The following is a 17,881-nucleotide window of genomic DNA, read 5'->3' on the forward strand; positions in this document are numbered from 1 at the left end:
TCGATAGTTTTATAGGGCACAGCTAAAACGGTGATAGATACAAAAAATCTGATATCGATGTCTCATCCTCTTCTTTTGAGTTTACTTCGCCGGTACCAGAAGATCTTGACTAACTTGATTAGTTTTAGATATAAAGTGGGTTTTTTTTTTGAAAAATCGCCGTTGTTATTAAATTTAGAAGAAAAAAGTTTGAACATTATTTGATCAATTTTTTATGAAGAAGCCATTGGCGTACTCAGATTTTTTATAAGTCGTACAGTTTTTCCAATATTACATAACCACAGGTTTCTCTTAATGTATTTGGCTATCCCGTTGAATAGCATTTTTTGACTGATTGAAAGTTTGTTGAACGACTATTACTTGGTTTTATAAATTTTGGAAGGTATTCTATATAAAAAAACCTGTGTTTATGTAAGATAAGAAAAACTGTGCGATTTGTAAAAAAATCTAAGTACGCCAATGGCTTCCTCATAAAAAATAGAACAAATAATGTTCAAGATTTTTTAATGACAATCACCGTTTTTGCTGTACCTACCCTATATAACTATCGAAAATCAACCACCCTGTACATTAGATTTGGATAAAATTTTCAATATATCTCTATCTTTCGACTTTATTTTATATTTCTAATTCTTCTTAATACTATTCGAAAACTTCCAATATTTTGCGAGAATTCTTAGACTTGTTTAATTATTTATTCAATTATTTTTCCAAAAATAATCATTTTTGGATTTCAAAGTAATCTACAGGCTGTCCTACCCATTAAAATATTTTAGAGACTACTTCGATTTGAATTTTGAAAATTTCGGCCCTGGGGTTTTTGGGGGTGCTCTCTTTAAATAAAATAATGTCATTGTTGTAGCACTTCCGGTTATACCGGAAGTCGCCATCTACTTGATTATTTTAAATGGAACACCCTGTATATTACAAATTCGACAATAAATTCACCGTCCTGTGTAAAATTAAAGAATTTTTAAAAGCATTTTTTTAATAAATGATAGACATCCCACTATCTCCTTCCCAAATATCAATACTTCAGCTTGCAATATATAAAAAATAGGCAATTTGGAATTAGGCTATCGAAAAGCAATTTTTTATGGAACTGAAATACTTCGAAGCCTATTAGATATAGATATAGAAGCTTGATAAAAGTCCCGCTAAAATTACGCGTAGAATCTAAATATTAAAAAATGTATGTACAGGTTGGCCCATTTTCGATGGGATTTCAGGGTATCTCAGAAACTACTAAAGATATGATAAATCTGTCAAATCAGAAATTTCTTTGGCGTAGAATTGAATGCCGGTATTCGATTTTTAGTATATCTTAAGATTTCGGAGTTATGACCCAAAGTTATATTTTTTTAAATGGAAATCGTAGCTGACCATGGCCTAAAAAAATAGAGATTTTTTTCCGCTTTTCAGCAATATATCATATGCTATAGTTATTTTTACAAACACGGGAGATACGGGGTGTTTTATATATAAATTATATTTTTTTTCCTTTTTAATATGACCGGCTATGAAAATACAGATAAAACTATAATTCTTACTTTTACAAAAGTCATATCTGTTGTAAAAATATGACATTTATTTTAAATGCACAACATATACTCGTGTGATAATATAATACTAACGAAATTTTAGGAGATAGGTGGATAGGAACAAACGGACCGATCAGATGGCTAGCTAGGTTACCTGGCTTGAGTCCGTTGGACTTTTTCCTTTGGGGTTTTCTAAAAGACATTATATTTAAAATTCCTTTTAATAATATTTCAAATACCTATACATTTATAGAATGCTACCCGAAGCGTTGCCAGAAAATGCGTGAAATATGTGACAGTTGAGGGACGGCAATTTGAACATTTAGCTGACATTTTTAAAAGTTTTTATTCATGTAGGTACTTACTATTGTTTCATTTACGTTTAATATTGTAACTTCAGTTGAAGTGGAATAAAAATTTGAAAACTCTATCTTTTCTTATCTGTAATATATATTTTAAATAAACGTCATATTTTTACAACAGATATAAGTTTTGTAAAAGTAAGAATTATAGTTTTGTATGTATTTTCATAGCCAGCCATATTAAAACGTAAAAAAGGATCGAATTTATATATAAAACACCCCGTATCTTCTGTGTTTGGAAAAATAACTATAGTATGTGGTATATTGCTGAAAAGCAAAAAAAAATCTCCATTTTTTAAGTCATAATCAGCTACGATTTTCATTTAAAAAATTATAACTTTGGGTCATAACTCCGGAATCTTAAGGCCTACTAAAAATCTAATACCGGCATTCAATTCTACGCCAAAAAATTAGTCTTGAGCAGTTTTCACTTTAACTCTAACTTATTTAACAGCTGAGATACAGATATGTCCAAAAGTGTCACAATAACGAGAAACGCCCTGTAACTCAGAAACAAATGAAGATAGCAAATTTCTGATTTGACAGTCGAGTTTGCCATGAAAATCGAGCTCGAGAACGTGGTGTCAGATTTATCATATCTTTAGTAGTTTCTGAGATACCCTGAAATCCCATCGAAAATGGACCAGCCTGTACATGGTGTTCCATTTAAAATAAGTAAGTATATCGTGACTTCCGGTATAACCGGAAGTGCTACGACAATGGCATTATTTTATTCAACCCCCGAAAACCCCAAAGCCTAAATTTTCAAAATTGAAATCGAAGTAGTCTCAGAATTCTAATTTTAATGGAATGTCACCGTAAGACAGTCTGTATAAAAAACAATTGTTTGCTGCATTTCGATGAAATAGACCAATAATTCGGTTTTTCAAATGGAACACCCTGTATATTTGTTCTTTTTTCGATTTCTCTCATTTTTCTGATTACAGAGATTATATTCATGTGATATATTTGCTTTGATAGATTGCGCAATATTTGTGTTTATTTACTGACCATGCACATAGTCAAGATTGCCATGGAACCACTGCATAGATATGTTTTCCACCCTAAACTAATCTTTAAATTCTCTATTAAGAAAAATATCTTAGTATAAAAGGTGTTTTATAATACCTTTATCCTGCTCTAGGCAAACGACATATATTCGAAACTTGTTTTTTTTTTGTTGAACGTATTAACCTCGTCCAATATTTTCTCCCTTTGGTCATGTATATTATTATATCTTTGTTTATTTTATTTTTCAGAATCCCCCATTACATTGAGGTCAAATAAAAACTTCATATGTATTATAAAATTATCCCTTTATAAAAATTTATTTAAAAAAAATGTTTACGTTTTTTTTCCTGGATAGGAAGGTATAAAAGATAACGAGGTAGAATGTTATGTGAATGACCCTTACATATTGACCAAATTAAAACATTTTTAAGCTTAGTGGCCGAACCGGTTTGGACAGTAATTATCGTAGTAACACCCTGTATATCCGTCAACGAAATTACTTATCTAAAGCAACTGATTAAAGTTTGACGTAACTTACTCACTACTAGTGTTAGAAAATGTGTGGAAAATATACTTACCGCATATAAACAAGTTATATCAGACATATTCAGATATAGCTAAACGGTGTCACACACTACCACAGCATACAACAAAACTGCGGGACACTGGAGCCAAGATGTTATTTTATCATCATATTGTCGCCGCAAATTCGGCTTGTAACTTAACCTTAAATGATGTATTCGACCCGTTTTCATTTAACTTATTAACAGTTCCATTAATAACCCATCTGCTCCTACAGGGGGTCTAGTGTATACTCAAGCAAATCTTCGAAATAACTGAATAATAATTGAAGAATGCCCTGATATATTGATACATAAATTGTAACGTTCTTATCTTCAACATTAAGACCAATTATGTACCAGTATATTAAGATTAAGCAGCATACGTATAGAAATACGATACGTATTATAAGTTGGTCACTTTCTTTGCTACAATAAAATATATAAACAGCATCTCATCGATCGTTTATCATTATTACGAATATTCAACAAACTTGAAAACTACAGGAATTCAACAGTTGGTTACAAAAAAATTGATAACCCAAAATTAAAAGTTAAAAAAATTTTTGATAAACTTTAAATTTATGTACGAGGTCTATTCAGAAAATAACCGAACTTTTTGAAATACCAGATTCAGATGTTTTGTTTCTCAAAATTCGTCTTCAATGTATCCCTTCCAAATGTATCTATTCTTTAGATTTCTATGTTTCTTGAATTATCGTGCACTCTAAGTGTCGTTAGACCCTGTGAAATCCACCTATTTGTTTAAACTATTACTATCACGCGTTATAATAAAACATTATTAGAGTTTTAATCTCCATCACCTGGTCATACATAAATCGATAAGTTGTTGCGTTAAAATTAAAACATTACTACAATTTTAATTTCATTATGACAAATTAATTCTTAAAAATACATATGAACAACCAAAACTCCAAATAAATATTATACTTTAAAAAATTACAATAATGTTCAAAAACGTTTCCGTTTTGGCAAATGTTAAAAATTAAGATAAGCATAATATGATCGGAATTTATTATACCTATAACCGCAACTGTGAAAGAACATGTCAGATGTATTTGTATGAATATCCTGAAAAAAATTGGATCGAAATTTGTTTGAATTTTGAGCACTCGAGAAACCTAGAAATAACTATGAGCACGGGATAAATTTGGAACGAATACATTGAAGACGAATTTTTAGAGACAAAACGTCTGAATCTGGTTCGAGCTGAGGCAGTACAGTATCGGGAGTCATGGAGGCTTGCAAAAAATGTAATAAAATTTCCAGGGTCGTATTTAAAAAAATGATGTTGATGATGGTTTTGGAAAGACGAAATATTACATCTAAAAATTGATTATGCCATTCGATAGAGGGCAAAAAGTTGCCATGAGAAAGTGTTCTTCTCTTTTCAATATCACTTCAAACAAGGCTGAAATTACAAAAACCGATTTCCAAAATTTCTTCGTTTTTTTTCAAATATTTCGAAAACTAATCATGTTTGCCTTGACTTTTTAGAGGCATAATTTAAGCTACTTCGTATTTCTTACCGTTTCCGTAAATTGTGCTTAAAATTAGGAACTTTAATAAAAATTTTGAATTTACAACATCAAGGAGAAAGAATGCCATGATTGTAAATAAATCTGTCCACCTCAAAAGTAATCTTTAAAAAACACACAAAAATGTTTACATTTACACAAACTTAATAAATTATAAACTTTTTTAATAAACTTGCCCTACATCATGTAAGGAAATTTGAATTGCAAGACATTATTCGATACTGTACAAATCAAGCAGAATGTGATATAATGAGTTTGGTTGGAATAAAATCGATATTAGTTTTTGAATTTCTCTGTGGATATAATTAAAAATTGGACATTAATTTTGTCCACATATATCTAAATTGTGTAGAGGCGTGTTTCTTAGATATTATTTAATTGAGGCAAAACATATATTGCATTTAAAATGCGTAAATTTTTTTCTGAATTCCTGAAATTTTTTAAATATAAAAATTTACAAGATCTAAATTAGATCTCTGTTGAATTATATTAATTTTTTTTTAAATTTGATGCATGATTTATTTTTTAGTGCAAATGCGATTTTTTTATAAATCATGAATTTTGAAACATCAGATACTCAAATGTACCTTTAATTATTTTTTATTAACTTCATATGTTTAAATTATTTGTAACAGTTTATCAGTTAAATATAACAATAATAATAACTTTAATAAAACAATTAGCTAGACAGATTCAAAGGATACATCGAAAGATGATTAAATTAAATATCGTGACAAGTAAAATATGATAGACTCCATGATAGCTAAATGTTGCTGATTTGCTAGTTCATGAAAAATTGTCATCGTTTGCGAATATTTATTATTGTGTATTAAGCATACGCATTATCTTTTGAATATAAACGTTATGCAGACAAATTATAGAAGAAAAAAATAGCTAATGTTGAATGTAACATCATATTTATTGGTATATTTAAATCTTAACGACAGTAAGATATCTAGTAACGACAATAAGGTGTTTTAAAGGTATCAATTGTTTTTCAAGGTGCAAACTGATACGAGATTTTAAATATTTCAACTCACACAAGAGATAATTCAAATTTCTAAAATAATTTAAATTTAGATTTTTGTCTGTTTTGGGTAGTCATTAATTTATAAATTGTAATTGCATATTTTACTAATATACAGTGATGGCCAAAAGTACGGAATAAAATTCATATCTTTTGAATGAGTTATTGTTTTTTAAAACGCCGAAACACGTTAACTGATTTTGATTTTTTCCCATCTTTCGGTTATATAATAATTAATTTTTCTTCAACCCCCTAACCCCCAGCTACCCCTACTTTTTTTTTAAAAGGAAACAAGGCATAAGGGGGCTCGTTGAAAAGCTTATAGAAAACCGAATCCAGCCATACCAAATAAACAAGTTTTATTTTTTCAATAGCAAGGTTTTTAGGGTTGTATAAAACACCTACTTAACAAGTGAAATAAAATTTAATTATCTTCAGTGTTATCCTCCATGAATTTGCACAGAATAAAATAAAGAATTTGAAACTGTACCTATCACTGCTAACGCAAAAAAGATATATTTTTTATGTTGCGTTTTTTTGGCACCACTTACTTGCCAGGCTTTCTGGTTAATTTTTCGCTTTAGTTGTAAATTGGAGTTCGAAACGTTACTATTGTGTCAAAATCAAGTTATTTACTGAATTGCAATGGTATTGTCGGAAAGGCAACGCATCGAAATCTTGATATTGCTTGGATGTGGAGACAAAATAAGAAGTCAGGCTGAAGTGCGCGATTTATTTAATGCGAAATATCCCGAAAACCAAATCTCGCAAGGGACAGTTAGTAAAATATTTCACAAATTTGAGGAACACGGTACAGTACAGACTTTGCCCAAAACTGGACGGGCACGTGCTTTGAATGAAGAAAAGAAATTAGACATTGCATTAGAACTTGTTGAAAATCCTCATACTTCAACTGTTTCATTGGCCCGCAATCACGATGCTTCTCGAACTGCAATTCGAATGTTTCTGAAACAAGAGAAATACCACCCCTATAAGGTATGTCTTGTCCAAGAGCTTTTGGAAGACGATTATGATAGGCGATTACAATTTTGTGAGGAAATGATGAGACGGTGTGACGACAATAATGGTTTTCAACGAGACGTACTTTTTTCGGATGAAGCTACGTTTTATTTAAATGGAGTGGTTAACAGGCACAACTATCGCTTTTGGTCCCAGGAAAATCCACACTGGACATGCGAATCGCATACGCAGCATCCACAAAAAGTTAATGTATGGGCAGGTATCATCAACAACAGAATCTTGGGCCCATTCTTTTTTGAAGAAAATCTTACTGCCGCACGCTACCTGGATTTCCTAACATTTGACCTGATACCTGCTCTAGCTGTGATTTTCCCTCATGAAATTGATCCAGATATACCGAATGAAAGAATTTGGTTCCAACAAGATGGCGCTCCCCCACATTTTGGTATTGATGTTCGAAGATACTTAGATGAAATGTTTCCAAATCGCTGGATTGGTAGACGGGGTACAGTTGAATGGCCGCCAAGATCCCCCGACTTAACACCCCTGGATTATTTTCTTTGGGGATATTTGAAAGAAAGAGTCTACCAGGACAGACCGGATAATATTGAGAATTTAAAGAACAAGATTAGGGCGGAGATGCATAATTTACCAGCTGAAGTCATTCAGAATGCTGTGGACAGCTTTTACTATCGTCTTGGAGAATGCCAAATAGTGAATGGAGGACATTTTCAGCATTTGCGACATTGAGTTTATTTTTGTAAATTATCTAGTTGTTTCAATTTCTAAATGAAAAAAAACTTGTTATTGAAAAAATAAAACTTGTTTATTTGGTATGGCTGGATTCGGTTTTCTATAAGCTTTTCAACGAGCCCCCTCATGCCTTATGTTTCCATTTGAAAAAAAAGTAGGGGTAGCTGGGGGTTAGGGGGTTGAAGAAAAATTAATTATTATATAACCGAAAGATGGGAAAAAATCAAAATCAGTTAACGTATTACGGCGTTTTAAAAAAAATTAACTCATTCAAAAGATATGAATTTTATTCCGTACTTTTGGCTATCCCTGTATACAATTGTGGCATAAATTATCAATAAATATACGGTTCGGCAACCTCCGTTGATTATTTCACTGAATGAAGAATAGTTTTGCATTCTTAATCAAGGCCATTAAAATATTATCAGTCAGAAGGATTACAGGAAAAGGTAGATAATTCTACAGCAACAAATACATTACATTATGTATTTTTAATTATCAACAGAAGAAAACAGATTCTGTATCAATTTTTAATATGTACCGTCTATAAAAATACCAAGTTAAGTATACACAAAACACTCTGTACGTTCCGCGTATTCATTGAGTTAATTAATAACTCGGCAATATTTTCTTTCGTTTTGTGTTTACAAACAACTTGTGAGAATACGTTGTGCCGCAAGAACACCACTTAGAACTAGTAAAGGTTCAGTAAAAAACTCACCTAGTTTGTAATCCGGAGATTTCCTTTGGGATGGGTGTAATCTATTGGTCTTCCAGGAGAAATTCCGGTCTGGTAAAGGTTAATGTCGATACGGGTTACCGTGACGGTCGTCCAACTTTCGCTTTGCGAGAGCACGATAGTCGCCGATATGTCTGCGAACCGACTGACTGGCCTGAAAGTGACTGAAATGTGGAATGTAGTTAGTAAAATATAAAACACGAAACGTTGGGTTGGTGCCCGATATTGCACCTTGCGCGTGGCAGCGTTGCCGGATCGCATCGATTTATTTTCCTTGAACAAAAAAATTGAAAGCATAATGTGAACAATACTCTCAAATGAATACAGCTTTCTCAAATTAAAGATTTGTTAATTATTTACTATGGCCCATTTTAAATTACGCACCTGAATATATTGTCAGAGAAGCCACCAATCTGAATATAACTCTTGAAAGTTGTTGGGTTCGGAGCGAAACATCGGATGGAGACCTTCAATTTGACCTTGACATTGGCATTCAAGGTCATTTGAAGGTCAGACCTAATTTTTTTAAATAGGAACCTCTATTTTTAATCCAGAATTCGGAAAGATCGCAAAATTTTACGTTTAAATAGGTACTTAAGGCTCTTCTTTGGAATAACTTTTAAAGGTTATTTCAAGAACAGAATATTCTAAATTGCGCAGCTGAATATCTCGTCAGGGGAGCCACCAATACGAAAATAAACCTTATAAAATTTGTTGGGTTCGGAGGGGGATATCGAAAGCTGTCCTTCAATTTGACCTTGACGAACAAGAAGAGCCTTATGTACCTATTTAAACGTAAACGAACGTATCTAAACTTAAACGAGCCTTAAGTACATATCTAAACATAAAATTTTGCGCTCTTTCTGAATCCGGTGTCAAAAATAGAGGTTTATATTTAAAAAATTAGATTTGACCTTCAAATGGCCTTGAAGGTTAAGGTCAACGTCAAATTTAAGGTCACCATCCGATTTCCCCCTTCGAACCCAACAACTTTCGTTTGTAAGGCTTACTTTCAGATTTAAAATTGGACACCCTGTAGAGCTAAACTATCAAAATTGTATAAAATTTTGCATATCCAGAGTGTGAACGTGAATCTAAAGTTATTTTTGTACGATCGAACCTAGTTACGTTCTATATGTATTTTAAAATACTTGAAGTTAGAGATCTAGTAATTCATGAGAAATACAGGGTGGTCCGAATTTTATGCAGGAAACTTCGAGGGCATATAGATCTCTTTAAAATAATAGGTGTTTGCCTAATAAACATAGGTCTGGAACGGCCTCGTTTTAGAGATACAGGGTGTTGAAGTTGTTAAAAAAATTTAATTTTTTGTTTATATCTCCGGAATCTATTAACCGATCTGAACAAAATTTGGTACAGATAATGGATGACAGTAGGCCTTGCATTCTCTAAAATATGAGCTCTAAAGGATCTACCAGTGGTGTACAACTGGACAGGGTCACCCTTTTTTTATAAAAAAAACCTACGCCACTGTATTTTTTACAATCTATTGTAACGGATTTATATTCTAATGTACAAAATACGTAAAAAAGGTAACGTGAATTTTTTCCCTAAAGTTCACCGTTCTCAAGTTATTCATACGAATACAATCTCCTTGTGGCGGATACTTCTAACCATAATATTACAAGAATATTTATGTTTATGCTTAAAAGTAAGTGCAATTTGTAAGCACATCAACAAAATTCTTTACACTCGTCGCTTTCATCTTTTGGATTAAAACGATATTTGGAAAATCACGACGGCTCAATGAAAGACACAGAAATGAAATTTTAAGAACATTGGGGTGAGTAAATCGAAAATTTGAAAAGTTCTACATAAGGATGGTAGAAATCCGTACTATTTACAACCTGTGCAAAATTTACTTCCGGGAGATGTAGACACACCTGAATTTTTGTTAGTGGTTGTTTTAAAGTCACAACATAATCCAGAATTCTTACTAGAAATACTTTGGACCGATGAGGCTACGTTCACAAGGCGAGGGGTAGTGAATTTTCACAATATTTGGTCACAAGAAAATCCTCGTGAAATTCGGATAAGATCTTTTCAACGAATTTTCTGGCTCGGAATAATTCGGACTTTATTTCTTGTCACCCCATCTAAATTCCCAGCATTTCTAAACTTTCTAGAAAACCATCTATTTGAATTATTAGAGGATGTTCCATTAAATATACCACAAAATAGCTGGATACAAATGGATGGTGCTCCTGCGCATTTTAGGAGAATAATACAATAATGGCTTAAAAATTATATGGGGCGATGGATAGGTTGAAGACCAAATGCCAATGTCAACCATAATGGTGCAGAGAATCCAGTCTCTTGGCCAGCCAAATCGCCAGATCTAAACCCCCTGGACTTCTACGTTTGGGGTTACCTATCTGAAAAGTAAAGTTTACTCTACTCCACCACAACTACTGCAGCGAATAGAAGAGGGGTGTAATGAATTAAAAGAAAACCACCACATGATATTAGTTAGGTAATTCCATTAATCATTAATAGAAATTGTCAGAAATGTATCGATGTGGATGGTTCGCATTTTGAACAATTGCTGCAAATACGTAACGTTAATTTCATTTCTTGTTTAATTGTCGTTGCTTGGTAAATGTATTTTTATTATTATTTTCATTTAAATTGTCCTTATTTGTAAAGATAGTGGATTAAGCCTCCAGGAGAAACTAAAATACACTAGGAACACTACCTCACAGGTGATGTGGAAATAATTTTGTTGATCTGCTTACAAATTGCACTTCCTTTTAAGTATAAACATAAATATTCTTGTAATATTATGGTTTGAAGTGTCTGCCACAAGGGGTTTGTATTTGTATGAATAACTTGAGAACGGTGAATCTTAGGGAAAAATTTCAAGTTACCTTTTTTACGTATTTAGTGCATTAGAATATAAATCCGTTACAATAACTTGCAAAAAATACAGTGGCGTAGTTTTTTTTATAAAAAGAGGGCGGCCCCTGTCCAGTTGTACACCACTGGTTGAACCTTTAGAGCTCATATTTTAGGAAATGTAAGGCCTACTGTCATACATTATCTGTACCAAATTTTATTAAGATCGGTTAATAGATTCCGGAGATATAAACAAAAAATCAAATTTTTTAACAACTTCAACACCCTGTATCTCTAAAACGAGGCCGTTTCAGACCTATGTTTATAAGGCAAACACCTATTATTTTAAAGAGATCTATATGCCCTCGAAGTTTCCTGCATAAAATTCGGACCACCCTGTATATTTCCAGAAATTTTAAGAAATAATATGTATAATATTTATATTATTTCTTGACATTAAATCGGACATTTTCACATCGTGATATAAATATTTCCTCCTCTCTTGTTTGTTTGTCATCCTCTGAAATAGGGTTACTAAGTACCGCAAATTTATTTCTTCGACAATTCTTTCAATTCCTAGATTAGCTGAATATTAAAGGGAGATAACGCACAATTCAAGTCATGTAAAATATCTTGAGGTAACCCACATAAGTTAGTTATACCGGCTCTAAGAGTTGGGCTCAGAATCCATAAAAATGAAACATGTACTTCACATGTCTCCCACGAATTATTAAATCTTTAAATACGTCTTTTAAAAGGTATATACTGGGTGTAAGAGGTTTGACTGCCATTACTTCAGCATGAGATAGAGTAATCATAAATGAACAAAAAAGGTGTATACATATAACAGGGGGTAAGATTAACAGTTTTCAAAATACAGCGAGTATTAATATTGGGGAGTTTCATCACAACGTGGCAACAGCGTTTAACTTGCTGATGCACACCACGTGTGCACTCGGCAGACTTGTCCTACGGAAAAAATGTAAACAACTACTATTGTGAAACATTTAGTAAATTTCAAGACAATCGTTTTCCAGTATTTAAATAAATAAAATAAAATGTATCGGTTTTGTAGTACGAAGATAGTGTTGTGCTTAAATTTTAGCTCGAATTTTAGTAATTATGAATCTCTTAAAACAGGAACTTAACTTTTAATCAAATTATGAATTTGAAAAATATGTAATTAAATTACCCAAAGATTCATGTTATCCAAATAATCATACGTAGTAAAAATAATTTAGGTATGTAATTACAAAAAGCAATAATCAGTAATTTTTAAAGGCACAAGTACAAAACAAACTACAACATATGCTCAAAATGTCCACCACCATTTTCGATGCACGCACGACAACTGCAAATCCAATTTTCGCGCAATCGCTGGAAAACACCTCAAGAAAAGGAAATAGTGGTACGCAAAAAACACTCAGACACGGTCCAGTTCCAGATACCAACTGAATTGCATATCGCTGGACAGCTTAGTACCTCGCCGTTGTCACATTGCTCGATATGAATCTTATCGTACTTTAAATTTATTACAACGCTAATTATTTTTAAGAATTAAGAAAAAGTGATAAACATTGTATTTTATGACATTCTATGCACGCAGTTATGTCAATATTCCTTAATTAATCGAACTTTTGTACATCAAGTTGGAGATTTTGATAATTTTTTTCTCGGAAATAGTTGAGTTTAGGACCCATGTCGTATAAGATTTTTTTGTTTATCTTAATGTATTCTATCGTCTGTTAAAATTAAGGCAGTCAAACTTCTAACACCCTGTAGACAGTACAAAGTCGTATACAGGGTGTTATTTGTCAATCAGCTAATTGTCAATAGTACAGTTTGTTTTCGAATAACCAGAGCTTACTATGACAGTTTTACGTAAGTAACTACAAACTTTTATTTTATTTTATTGCATCCAATAGAAAAACAAGAAATAAATCGAAAACGGTTAAATTTATCGACATAAAACAAGTATCCCTTATTTGTGAAAAATAGATAGAAGAACAGTATTTTCCTATTAAAACTTTCGTACACACACTGATAAAAAGGTTATAACCAGTTTTTATCGACCAAGAGTACATTTCGTAGCGCCCTCTAGCGTCTACAGCAAAATTAAGTACGGATCCGTTTTTTTCGTCCCAGAAAACCCCCTAATCCAAATTTTCAAAAGAATCCTTTGAAAACTTTCTAAGAATTTTAATAATTTCGAATTCAAAATTTCAACTTTAACGCCCTGTAACTTTTTTATTAGCCACAAATGGACCAAGGTAAGTTTGGCTTAATCGCATTATTTTGATGTAAGGAATCTACCCTTGCTCTGTGTCCCATTAATTTCGGGACACCCTGTATAGTGAAAATAAATGTTGTATTAAATGCGGAGGTTAGAAATTTGATAGATTAGAAATAAAAGATTGGGTTCAGCAGTACAAAAACCAAATTCATTCAATCGAAAATAAGAGGTAGGTAAAATTTCGTGATTATCTGGTATTACAATATAGTAAACAATTACCGAACATTTTAATTCTTATTGCGTACTTGCTTTATATACATACTAATAAATGAATAGTTCTCACTATAATCATAATACAACAAGAATAATAGACGCAAAATTACGTTAATTGTAAAGTATTACAAAACTACTATTATATTAGTGCCGTGACGTCGCTGGTCAAAATCATCATGCAATTTGGGGAAAAAATCTATTACTTACACATAAATGCTCAAACACAAGCACATTTTGCTGCTAATTTGCAGATTTTTCCTCCAATTTTAGAGATCCTTTAATCTTTTTAATGGACTGTAAGAGGTATATCCTTTACTAAGCGTTGAGAATCTGTGTATGGTTTTCAAGAACTTAGTAAGTAATAAAATACGATTTCCTTACGTAAGAATTAGACATATACATACATAATAGCGAGTCGAAAATTTAAAACTGATTTGTATGCAATTTCACATAGTTAAACACATGATATAAAATAACAAATTCTGCAGTTTTCCTTAATCACAGACTAAACCTCTGTGTCAATTGTCAACTCATCGAAATAATTCGACAAGTAGAATTTATAGTGGTACTAATTGCATTTGATTTTTTTTAACAGGCACATTATTTAAACGTTATTTCAACTTCAAACTAGTATATTTGGAATTATTTTTGATAAAACATAACCAACTTTATCTAAAAAAATCCTCTAGACTATTTGCAGAACATTAAAAACGTATATACTAAGAATCTTTAGTAAAACTAAGAACTACACTGTGTTTGTATTCTTTTAAATTTAATTGTGTACATGTAAGACGTCAGCGCTGGGTAAATTTAACGAAAAATTTGGCAAGGATTGCACTGTCAACAAATATTCACGCAATTGAGATAGCAGTCTGCCAAACATTTTGTACCCGAACGGACGACAAATTGTGCCAGTACTTTTTCTGTTCAAAATATTTTTAACGCTGTATATTTCCCAGTTATGAAAGTCCTGATATTTAAAAGAATCTATTATATTGTTTCGAATATTTTCCATCAAATTTTAAATGTAGAATATGTCAAGCGTTCCACGGTTCTATGTATTGCATTACACCAAATTTGAAGTCTGCAACTGAACTAATTAAAATACATTTGGCTGTCGGTTAAGGTTTAAGAGCAAACTTCAATGTTTGGTGAAAAAATCAGGTCGCTAGATTTAATATTAGCCAAAATAAATTATTTCTAATTCGTAAAATATTTGAAACGGTCCAAACCTGTAACGTCATACCACTCGACGAGCTTGTCTCTGCGTGGAGCTGCTAATCTCAAGGATAGTTGTACGTCAACCTCTATTATCAAAATTCATATTCATAAGAAGTGTTAGTAGTCCATCATTCTATTATTTCTGAATGAATTAATTGTATATGTTTGGTGTATTATGCAAGTTCTAGCATTAGGTTTGATAGTTTAAATTTGTTTTTTTTGCTTGCACAGCTACAGATGTCCTAAGATGTAAGTGGCACCCAGCCAAGTATGTGCGCTAGCTACTAAGGAGTGGTATGACGTCACACAATGGCTTCCGTGCGTTTTCCCGTGATTCGTTTTCATTAATTGTTTCGTTGAAGTCATGTGAATGTCTGCTTTTCTCCAAATCGGTCAACATCAACAATACTGTGCGAGTCGGACTATCAAGTACAGGTAGATTCCGTGTACACTGATTTTGGTAATGCTTTCAATTAATTGAACCACAATATACCCATCATTAAGTAAGTGAAAGTCGGTGTGTACCTATTCAAAAGATCACAATTTGTATTATTATAAGACTTCTCTTCTGTTCCTTACGTAACTACTTCTGGTGTGCCTCAAAACTCATGTACAGAGCCACAACTTTTTGTTATCTACCTCAACAATACATACCCATGTTTTCAACAAAGTAGTGTTTTAATGTTTGCGGATGATATAAGGATATTGTGTGAAATAAATAGTTTCGCCGATTGTTCTCTAGTTTAAACCGATGTTGATAGATTCTTTCAGTATTGTTCAATGAAAATTAAAGACTTAAGAGCCCCATATTCTTTAAATAGTGTTTTCCGCAAAGAGAAATAATTTCAAACATTTAATAACTGAATAATCTAAAGCTTATCAAATAATAGGAATGTTATGTCATGCCATCTGGGTATTTTCAAAGACGCCGCAGTAAAACGAATAAAAAGGTGCAAAAAACGATCAAATCATCAAGGTTTTAGGTACTGAAATCTACGAAAATACTAACTTTTCTATATATAACTCCACATGTAAATATTCTTATAACATTTACTTGCTTAGTCCTACATATAAAATTGTTTACTTTTATTTATAAGTACGTGAAAATAATTCTTAAAATGTGGGGTTAGGATAACAGAAAACGCATGTTTTACAAACGCTTTTTTTAGTTATTATTTTATTTGGGTAAATTTAAATGGTAACAATGAATAAACAAAACATCAAGGATTTTATTTTTGTGCTTACTTTTGTTCTACACGTTTTACTTTTCAAGATTTCAGTACCTAAAAATTGCCAGAAATTTCACCATTCCTCGGCCAGGGATATGGCCACTTTAAGAATTACGTTCGACAACAAATTATATTTAGTTGCCACATAAACTATTTTGTTAGGGAAAATAGTTAGGTTTAATTAGTCATCTGAGGCTTTAAAAATATTTTACTTTGCATACGTGCAGAGTAAATTAAGTTTCGCTTTTGTGGTTTGATTCCCTAAATATAACGTTTACATTTCTGAATTTATAAAATTTTAAAGTGACTTGGCGTATAATACAGATTTTATAGCAATTACTAGAAAAACAAAACTAATATATATATTTTTAAAAGATCGTCATTAACGAAGTGAGCTATATTCCTTTATAAATTTTTATGTTACCATGTGGACTCACCCTTTTGTTTAATATAAACTTTTATGTACCTCCTTGTTGTTTCAGAAATAAAAGCAATTCCCTGTTAAAGTTTTGACAAATTGCCTAGCAGTGCAGAGCAGCAATGCGGAATTTGGTGTAAATCAGGTAATTTTAATTTATTATAGGCACCTTTTATTAATCATTCGTATTACAATAATTGTGAAAGAGAAATATTTTGTTCACTAATATAATATTACTACCACATGGCATTTTTAGACCTTTTGAAAAGGAACAAAACAAAATTTACCATCAATATAATAAAATTGTTTGACATAAATAATTAAAATACCTATGTTGTTGGCCAAATGATACACATATGATGATGCATGTAATAGATATATGATACATATAATAGAAATTTACACATTGTTTACAAATTATATAATTTTTTACCTTTAGCAGAAAACTTTTTTAAGGACGCCTATGAAACTCATTAAATTCTTTTTGCTAGGCGTTTTTATACATGTCCAACTGACTTCGGAATGACTATACAAGTTAATACTGTATGTCGTCATTGCCCTATCACAAGAATATTTATTCTTGTGGCCCTGTTATAAGTTAAAAAGAAATTTTGTTGGAACGGGAAATTTGTTGAAACTTGGCAACGTTGGGTCTCTGTCGACTTGATCGCATCGCTGCGTGGGATGCGGGATGGTTGGGTTATTGCTGTGGCAGCCAAAAGACCACAATATTTGTATTTCTTTTCGATTATAATCGCAGTGATTGTTAACTGTAGTTTGAACTGAATTAGATTGATGTGACAGATATTTTTCATTTTCGGCTTAAAAAAGGTGCTATTTTATTAAATTAAATTACTATACAAATGAATATAATTTTAATTTGTGATTAGGATAAAACATAGATAAATTTCACTCAGTGGCGTAGTGAGGGGCTTAAAAGGTCAAGCCTATTAAAAAAATTATTCAACTAAATTTTAAGTAAACGTAAAACAATATATTCTTGATACTATATAAAAAAAGAAACAGAAAATTAAATAAATTAAAAATAATTTTATAAAATTTATTGTAAGTCGTTCTGTAACAGAATACATCAATATAAAATTTTGGAATCCTGTTTT

The 17,881-nt window shown here is 31.8% G+C and overlaps 2 protein-coding genes across 2 annotated transcripts in view; both read right to left on the reverse strand.

Moving 5' to 3' along the window:
* The window catches only part of LOC108914031 (monocarboxylate transporter 14-like), a 39,638-nt gene extending 36,076 nt beyond the window's left edge, over positions 1-3,562 (reverse strand). Inside the window, exon 1 of the mRNA XM_018719724.1 lies at positions 3,493-3,562. The gene's annotated coding sequence lies outside the window, so the exon portion shown is untranslated. The remainder of the gene's footprint in view (positions 1-3,492) is intronic.
* LOC108914030 (monocarboxylate transporter 14-like) overlaps positions 1-14,194 on the reverse strand; it is a 61,241-nt gene extending 47,047 nt beyond the window's left edge. The window contains exons 1-2 of the mRNA XM_018719723.2: positions 14,103-14,194; positions 8,516-8,697 (exon numbers count right to left, since the gene is read on the reverse strand). The gene's annotated coding sequence lies outside the window, so the exon portion shown is untranslated. The remainder of the gene's footprint in view (positions 1-8,515; positions 8,698-14,102) is intronic.
* Positions 14,195-17,881: the final 3,687 nt, after the last annotated feature.

This window comes from Anoplophora glabripennis, unplaced genomic scaffold, assembly GCF_000390285.2.
Source record: "Anoplophora glabripennis isolate ALB-LARVAE unplaced genomic scaffold, Agla_2.0 scaffold771, whole genome shotgun sequence".
NCBI classification, from domain to species: Eukaryota; Metazoa; Arthropoda; class Insecta; order Coleoptera; family Cerambycidae; genus Anoplophora; species Anoplophora glabripennis.